Here is a 9,639-nt window from a genome sequence, read left to right as displayed (position 1 = left end):
TTGGTCTCAGACTCCCGTGCTCATCTCTTGACAAGTGATCAAGTTCTTTAGATTTATGCTGGTTCTTTAGATTTTCCAGTCTGTCTGATTCCCTGTTGCTGCAGTAAGAAATCACCACAAACTCTGTGGCTTAACACGACACGAATTCATCCTCTTACAGTTCTGGAGGTCAGAAGTCCAAAGGGGATCTCAGTGGGCTAAAATCAAGGTGTCAGGAGCACTGTTTGCCTTCTGGAGGTTCCAGCGAAGAAGTCATGTCCTTGCCTTTTCCGGCTTTTAGGAGCTGCTCGAATCGCTTGGCTCATCGTCCTGCATCACCCCATACTCTGCTTCCATCAGCATTTCTCTGCGTCTGTCTCTGACTCCCTTGCTCCCTCTCTTCCTTTGATAAACTTTGTGACGACATCGGGCCCACTCCCATAGTCCAGGATAATCTTCCCAACTCAAGATCCCTAACTTAATCATATTTGCAAAGTCCCTTTTGCCATGTAGGGTAACAGAGTCACAACATCTGGTGGCGGGGACGTGTCCGTCTCTTCATGGTGGGTGTATTATTCTACCCAGTACGCCATGCCAAGACCACATAATAAATTCAGAGAGTAATGTCTTAAAATCGCTTTTAATCCAAAGCCTTCTTTGAGATTTCTCAGAGGGCACAAAGGAATCACAAAAATGTGTTCTGTATCCTTTTATAAAAGGAGGGATAATAAAAATATTTAGGTTTGGCATGTTCCCTGTTTCTTAATTAGCTCAACCCTGCTGTAAGAGCTGCATCTGGAGAGTTATCAAATCACATCAGAAGCTTAGCCCTCCCTAGACCAATTCTGCATACGTAAAGTGTTCTTTGTGTAAATGTTTCATGCGCCTTATAGGATAAATATCTGTTCTCTGTGTACATGGATCACATACCTTATAGAACAAATTGGAGGGCCCTTGAGATTAGTTAATGTTCCCACTTGCCATACTATGGACATAACCAGGGGGGAGACAGTGATGTCTTAAGAAATTGCTATGTGTTGTACCCCAACAGAGCGTTGCACCCTCCTCCATTCTGAGACCATGAATTACTGTAAGAAATCAGCCACAACTATAGATCAGCCTCAGCGCAGTGATTTCTGCATTCCTTTGATCGTGATTGTGGGTTTTCTCAAAGCCACAGGCTTCAAGAAATAAAGACATAACCAGGGTCTTATAGAAACTACTATAACAGATACTTTTAACTATGACTCTTTCAAGAGTATACCCAAAGATACAGAGTTCAGAGATTAAAGCTGACAACACGTAGACAAGTGTCAGACAGAGGACTGACAGAGGACACAGGAACAGAGGACTGAATCAGGACTCTATCAATTTCAAAAGCAAATTTGTGAGCCATCCCTGATGGCCTGTCAGTAGCCATGCCGTAGGGGCAGCTCACATAGAAGAACCAGAAGGACTTACAACTAGAATCTACAACTATGTACTGGGGCTCTGGGGAGGAAAAAAAGAGAGAGGAAAATTGGCAAGAGACATTAGCCTGGGGAAAATCTTTCCCAGCAAATACAATAAAAATAAAATAAAATCTAACCTGTGGCTAACGTGCAGCAGCTGGAAAATTAAAATAGCTCCAACACTTATTTTAAGAAATAATTAAAATATTAAAAGCTAATTTGCCCGTGATTTTATCTCAAAATGAGATTATTCAGGAATAGCCCAAAGAATTGCAATTCGAGATGTGCGTCCCATGGGAAATCACAGGCAACCCAGCAAACACAGGAGGGGAGCTGCCTTTACAGACAAAAAGGGGGAGTAGGGAGGGGCTGTTCTAAAGGAAAATCCAGGGGGGTAAGGTCACAGTTCAGGGCCGCAGCGGCTCCTCACTGGCTGGGCTGTTGTCTGTGGCAGAGAAATCTTCCTTCAGTAGTGAAGCGTGTTTACTTCCTGTCCAAGACGCAAGAGTCCTCTTCTGGTTGCTGTAATTGACAACGTACGCTATGGTGTGAGAGCGCCCCCTACAGGACTTCCCTGTAATGTAAACTCCCATTTAGTTGAGGTTTCTTTGATTAATTTCCAGAACTCTTTTTAGTTGAGAAGACTTCATGAAAGCAGGTGGCTGCAGCTACACAATGATATAAGCAGTAATTGCATATGACTGAATGAACTGATGAGGGAAATTTCACTGAAGTAATTTGTGTTGTCGTATTTTTTAATGTTTTACTTTCTGGTGGGGATATGAGGAAACCCTTTCCTTTCTTCCCAATTTGCGTCTAACTGTCAATTTAGCAGGCTATGCTTTTGCAACCTAAAATGATTTGTTAAATAACATCTAATGCTCACTGACCTCTCAGAATACCAAAACAAGGCTTTTACTGTGTCTCATGACTTTTCAGGGCAATAAGGTGATTTGCACAAGTTCAATAAAAATATGCCCTCCTTCTTACCAGGATCTAACTGGACACAATGACTGTGAAACTAAGGCAGCCGCTCATTCCATTCCTGAGTATTCACCCAAGTGAAACAGAAGGACATGCCCTCACAAAATCCTGCACACACTCGTTCATAGCAATCTTATTTGTAATAGCCCAAACGGAGGACCACCCAGATACCCATCAACAGGGGAATAAGGAAACAAATCATGGTACATCCATAGAAAGAACACCACTCAGTAACAAGAATCAACTTTCCTTATGTGCAGCATGGATGAATCTCAAAATAATTAGGCAAAAGAGGGGCCGGCCCCATGGTGTAGTGGTTAAGTTCGTCTTTGGCGGCCTGGGTTTGCGGGTTTGGATCCCAGGCAGGGACCTATACCACTCCTCAGCCATGCTGAGGCAGCGACCCACATGCAAAATAGAGGAAGATTGGCCTAGATCTTAGCTCAGGGACAATCTTCCTCAAGAAAAAAAAAACAAGGAAGATTGGCCAGGGATGTTAGCTCAGGGCTAATGTTACTCAGCACAAACAAACAAAGAAAAATAATAATTAGGTAAAATGAAGTACATACTGCAAGATTCTAATTATGTAAAATTCTAGAAAATGGGAACTAATACATAGTGGCAGAAAGTAGGTGGGTGATGGCCTGGGAGAGGGGTGGACTGGAGGAAGGATTTCAAAGGGGCACAAGGAAACGGTTGAGGGTAATGGTTGTTTGTAGGGATGGTTTCACCGGTGTACAGGTATGTCAAAACTGATCTGATGGTAAACTTTTCATACGTGCAGTAAATAAATTAATAATATATGGGAAGGACAATAAAGTACTTGAATTACACCTCAATATTTTTTTTAGAAAAGTCTTTGTGTGATTTCTTTAGACATCAAGTTACCTTTATGCCTAAAAATTATTCAAAATTTCACTACATGCCCAAATTTTCACAAAGACGCGAATGTCTAAAGGGGAGCACACATCGCGATCTCTGTGGTCATAAATCTAGAAAAATTCTCCCCCAAAGTCACACAACTTGCAAGCAAAAGAAGAGTTAGCATGATTTCTTACCTTTTTATTATGCACAATGTATTAAATACAATTAAATTATTAATGGAATGGTAACTCACCTCATGAATGTGGACCATGTACTCAATCAAATGTTCACTGTATTTCTGACTTCTTAAAATTATTTCATCACCTAGGTAAAAAAATGCACATTAATATATGTAAAACTATTACAAAATCTCAAAATCTTGCCACTCTACAATAAAATCTAACACTTTGGAGGAGTGGAATTAGAGTCAAATAGTCCTGGGATCAACTGCTTGAATGCCAATGTGACCAGAGAAACATGCTGAAAACATTTTAAGTGGAATTCTAACCAAGAGGAAGACAAATAAATATTGTGAATTTACTGTTTCCAGATTTGAAACCTGATTGTTCTAACTGTGATGTGATCTCTGCTGTTCTATCAACTCGATTAAAACATGACAAGTAACAAACACACCTTGGATACAAAGATGGTCTATTATCAGGTAATCCTGGGACCTCCAAGATCAAGCCCTTCGCAGTCTTCTTTCAAATGACTCCACTCATACAGAACTGTTTCATTTCCTTTCCTTCTCGAGCCTCCTCAAGCCCCAGCAGGCTTGAAACTCTCTCTTTGTAGTTTAACGTGCTCAAGGGCTGAAAACAAGATTAGCGAAAGTAGAGCAGCGTGTTGATGGCAGGCCGAGTTTATGGAGGAGGCAGTTCTAAAGAAAGAAATGCTGCTTCACCGATATGCTGTACATGACCCCCCAACTCAACCAAACGAGGCCATTTAGGGGCATAGTTTATGAAGCAAATGATTACGTTCATCCATGATGTCATAGTTCAAATGTCTCGGGAACTGTGGTGTACGAGGCCCCTGCCTTGCCTGTGGAAACGCCCCCCACCCCTCAAGCCTGGAGGAGTTTTTTCTCTACCCTTTAAGGACTGGCCACGTCTACTTCAACTATCCATGGCCCCTGGGCGCCATTGTCTCTATTCTTTTGTTATTTCTGGTCTCCAGATCTTATCAGAAGGGGACAGAGCTTGGCTTTTGCAGGCATTTGTGAAAAAGGACAGCCCCATGTGACTTACATGCCTCACAGGATAGTTGTGTGGATGAGATGAGTGACAAGGGTGGAAAGCCTTTGGAAACTTTAGCTTCATACTGACACTCAGCTGTTTTTTAAAAATCATCATCATCATGGCTGCTAGGCAAGGAATGAGGGTACTTCTTTTTCTGGTTAACTGCATCAGTTTCAGTCCTCACTGACCTGTACATTCATGAGAAACGACCTTCCAGTCCTTGCGATCATGATCCTCATCCTCATCCTCGTTATCATAGCCGTCGACATTTACTGAGTCTTTATCGAGTGCCCAGCACATGTTAACTTAGGAAGCAAGTACTCCTATCCTCCCCATTTTACAGGTGAAGAAAGTTAGTCACAATTGGCCTTAGAGTTATTTATTAATGTATTTATAAGAACAGTTTTCTGTCATGGCCTCAGATTATGATCTCAAATCAATCCTCTCGAATATTACGAGAACTTCTAAGCAATCTCTTTCTGAGGACATTTTCCAGGCACTCCCCCATCCATCCTCCACAATGCTTCCTCCCACAGTAAGTCTTCCATCGTGAAAATCCGATACCGTTAATATCCTAGGAGATGAGGGTTTTAAGCAAGCTCAGACTCCTTTGTGCTGGGTCCAGGGAACCTAAATATGTGGCTGCCTCCATCCACCCAGTCTTCCCTGCTGCCAGCTATGAGGTTACACTTGCGTCCAGTCCAGCCACACACTACTTCTAGCCCCTAAAACATCATGCCCTTCCATGTCTCTCGCTTGAGTTTTGCATCGTATTTTCTCTGCATGCAATGTCGCTTACCCCGTTAGTCTGCCTCGTTCCACAAGAACGTCAGAAAGCCCAGGGGAGTTGGCCATGCCCTCCCTTATGCCCCCGATCCCTCTTATTACAACACTGTGCAGCCCTGTGTGTCCTTCTCCTTCCTACCTCATTGGGGATCCAACACCGGCTCTTAGTCCTCCATCCCTTTAACCTCACACTCTGGCAGCCAAGGAAAGCTCCTCACACTGGCATCACTATCACTTACCCAGAGGGAGTGACCACTCTTCCTCAGGTTCAAGGACAAAAGTTTTATAATTGTGGAACCCTTCTCCTTCTGTTTCCTCCTGGGCCTTCTTCCACTTTTCTGCTGTATTTGCAACTTCGCCCTCAGCTTAAATACAAGGCTCAAGTCGAGCATCCTGGTGGAGTGAGTCGTTCCCTTTGTCTCTCCCCTCTAAGTAACAACCTGTCGGACATCCGGTGACCAAAAAGGACTCCGTGCACAGCACACCAGATGCCTGAGTGATGCATGCATCTATACATCTGGAGGTGGGTGGACTGGACCTCGGGAGACAGTGGAACTAGGGGAGCAGCCCCCTCCTTCTTCCCTGGCAGCAGCGATCCAGGGCATGGATGCTCACAAGGGCACGCATGCCAGCAACCACAGGCTGCAAGGGCAAACATGGCACCTGTGCCTTGGCCTCTGCTATCCCATCACCCACAGTTGGTGGTGGGTTGCTCAGCCGTCCTGAGGCTCCAGGACACAGAGTGGAGTCTGAGACCTGGGTCCTCCCCCTCCCCCGGCAGTGGTCTCGTCTACCGGCAGTGGGGACTACATCCAAGGTGTGAATTTCCCTGGCAGGGGCCCCCTGAACGAAGGTTCCAGAGCAGACCATTAGTGTGCACACTCCAGCGCCAGCAACCAGAGGCTCTGGCCCCCGCCGCTCCCAGTGTTAGCAGGTGGCACACATGTCCTGAGGCTTCAGGACACAGAGTGGTGCCAGTGACCCAGCCTCTTCCTCCCCTGGCAGTGGACTCTCCAGGAGTGGGGACAGCAACCAAATGCAGATTTCACCAGCAGGAGCAGGGTGCCCTGACCTGAAGTCTCAAAGAGCACACCAGCGGGTGTCAGTGACCAGAGACTGCAGGGCCAGCAACAGCACTTGCAGCTTAGCCCCTACTCATCCCCGAGCAGTGGCAGGTGGCAGCTGTGACCTGAGGCTTCAGGAACCACAGCAGAACCTGAGAGCCAGCCCCCAGTGGCGGCACTCCTGAAACTGGCTCTACCAGCAGTGGGGGCTGCACACAAGAACCCGGCCCCTGATGGCAATAGCGACACCCGTGAACCCAGCGCCCCTGGCAGTGGTGCTGCCAGCACCCCCAGATAACCCAGGAGCAGCAGCACAGGTAGAGCACAGGGCAGCAGCACATGGATCCGTGGAGAGCCCCGGGGAGAGCAAGAGGGGGAACACAAGAGCCAGGCAACCCGGGAAGCAGCAGAGGTGCTCACAGCCTGGTGACCCTGCTGGCAGCACCTTAGATGGCAGCAACATCCAAAACGGCAAGGCGCTAGCAATGCCAGAGGCACAACTGGCACAAGAAGGGCACTGACGATGCCCGTAGCAGAGGCAGTGGAGGGTGGAAAGTGCAGGCTCTCAAATACGACCAGAAGCAGCTCAGAACCATAGTAACGAAAGCTGTACCCAGCTCAGAAAGGTGCCAACGACCACAAATGCGCCGGCAGGGCATCAAGTCATCCAACACCATGGAGAGCTACAGTCACACAGCAGAACAGAGGCAGAATGACAGCTCTCCAGAAGCCAAACGGGAAGTCACAGAAGAGTAAATCCGACTGACGGACAATTCAAAATAGCCGTCATGAAGGAACTCAACAAGTTACCAGAAAACTGAGAAGGACAGCTCAATGAGCTCAGGAATAAAATAAAATGAAGCTAACGAACAGAAGGAATACGTCACCAAACAGATTGAAGCTCTAAAAAAAACCAAACAGAAATTCTGTGAGAAGTTCCTTTGTTTCTAGAAATTATGCTCCCTCAATTTTATTTTATTTTATTTTTCATCGTGATAACATTGGATCATAACATTATATAAATTTCAGATGCGCATAATTAGTTTTTGATTCTGTGTAGAATACGTCATGGTCACCACCGAAAGACTAATTACAATCCATCCCCACACACATGTGCCTCATCACCCCTTTCGCCCACCTCCCTCCCCTCTTCCCCTGTGGTAAGCACCAAACCAATCTCTGTCTCTATGTCATTGTTTGTTGTTGTTTTTATCTTTTATTGTGAGTGAGATCAAACCGTATTTGATTTTCTCCCTCTGACTTATTTTGCTTAGCACCCTCAAGGTGCAGCCATATTGTAGAAGATGGCCAGATTTCATCATTTCTTGCGGCTGAGTAGCATTCCTCTGTGTATATATACCACATCTTCTTTATCCATTCGCCCCTTGCTGGGCACTTAGGTTGCTTCCAAGTCTTGGCTATTGTGAATAATGCTACAATGAACATAGGGGTGCATGTATCTTTATGCTTTGGGGTTTTCATGTTCTTTGGATAAATGCCAGCAGTGGAATAGCTGGATTTCATGGTAGTTCTATTCTTAATTTTTTGAGAAATCTCCATAGTGTTTTCCATAGTGGCTGCACCAGTTTACACTCCCACCAGCGGTGTATGAGAGTTCCCTTCTCTCCACATCCTCTCCCACACTTGCTGTTTCCTGTCTTGTTAATTATAGCCATTCTGATGGGCATGAGGTGATACTCATTGTAGTTTTGATTTGCATTTCCCTGATAGTTAGTGATGTTGAGCATCTTTTCATGTGCCTGTTGTCCATCTGTATATCTTCTTTGGAGAAATGTCTGTTCAGATCTTTTGCCCACTTTTTAGTTGGCTTGTTAGTTTTCTTGTTGTTGAGATGTATGAGCTCTTTATATATTTTGGATATTAACCCCTTATTAATACATGGTTTTATGCTCCCTAAAGTTTAAATTCTATTGAAGAATAGAATGAAGCATGCCGCCACAGTACCCTGGTGAGGAGGAGAAAAGAAGTGCTAAATGGCTATCCCTAATACATCTATGTTCAATGAAATAGGACCAGCGACAGGATAGCACGTACCCTGAGGGAAGCAACTGAGAGCTGAGAAGACTTTCTACCCTCAAAAATGTCTGCCTGATAGATTCAAGGCACTCTCTATCAAAATTCACACATCCTCATTTCAAACTTGCCATAAAGCTACAGTAATCAAGGTAGTGTGGTTCTGACATGAGGAGAGGCATATAGAAGTAACAGAAGCCAGGGCGCAAACACTCCTTGCTGGACGATTTCACTTATGCAAAATGCCCAGAGAGAGCAAATGTGTAGATACAGAAAACAGATTACTGATGACCCAGAGCTGTGGGCATGGAAGGCGATTGACCACGAATGACCAGGTGGGATCGTTCTGGGGTGATGGAAATGTTCTAAAACGAGACTGAGGTGATAGTTGCACAACTCTGTCAATTTACTGAAAGTCGGTGAATGGTACACCTAAATTGGGTGAATTTAATGGTAAGTAAATTATACCTCATTAAAACTCAACCGGCTTCCTGGTCTAGCGGAGAGAGACTAGGCTGGCAGCAAAGAGTATCTCCTTCTCTTTCCCTCTGACCTTGGCCTCCAAATGATGGGGCAAAGTGAAATATTAGGGTAACTGATGACTGCCGTCTCCTGGTGTGGCTGCAGACCACAGGAGTATGAATAGTATCTGAGTATGCAATTTCAAAGTCATAAAAGAACAATAATCTCCTTTTACCGGCCTGTTTCTCTTCTTTCCCTGAAATTCACAGCTAATATATAAATGGACCAAAGTAACATCTGAATCTGAGAAGGAAGGCATCTCTACTTCTGACAGAGCGAAAAGTGAGACCTAAAAGGAAAAGTCAAATATTTCACACACAATCACGGAGGTACTGTTCCCACCTCTGCAAAAATGGCTGAAATATCAATACGTCAATGTTTTCGTCCCCACATTTTTAAGAGTCTCTGGGACGGGACAGTCTGGAAAGAATTTGCAAGTGCCCATCTCGAATGCTTTCAAAATGAAACAAACAAAAATCGTTTGAACACAGCTCTAAATTGTCCAGAACAAGCCTTTTTTACTCAACATTTTTACTTGAACATCTTTCCTTGTGATAAAAGGCCCCAGTGTATTCACTCACCAAAAAATAACTGATATGTAATAACTACTGGCGTAAGTCAGGAGTTTTCAAACTTTCACTTCAGATTTGGGGTAAATTTTTCAAACAAGATCTTACTTGGCACTCTAATACCATATGAAGCAGTTAAAGGCAG

The sequence above is a fragment of the Equus quagga genome, unplaced genomic scaffold (assembly GCF_021613505.1).
Source record: "Equus quagga isolate Etosha38 unplaced genomic scaffold, UCLA_HA_Equagga_1.0 208639_RagTag, whole genome shotgun sequence".
In the NCBI taxonomy this organism is placed as follows: domain Eukaryota; kingdom Metazoa; phylum Chordata; class Mammalia; order Perissodactyla; family Equidae; genus Equus; species Equus quagga.
Note: the sequence above shows the minus strand (reverse complement) of the source record.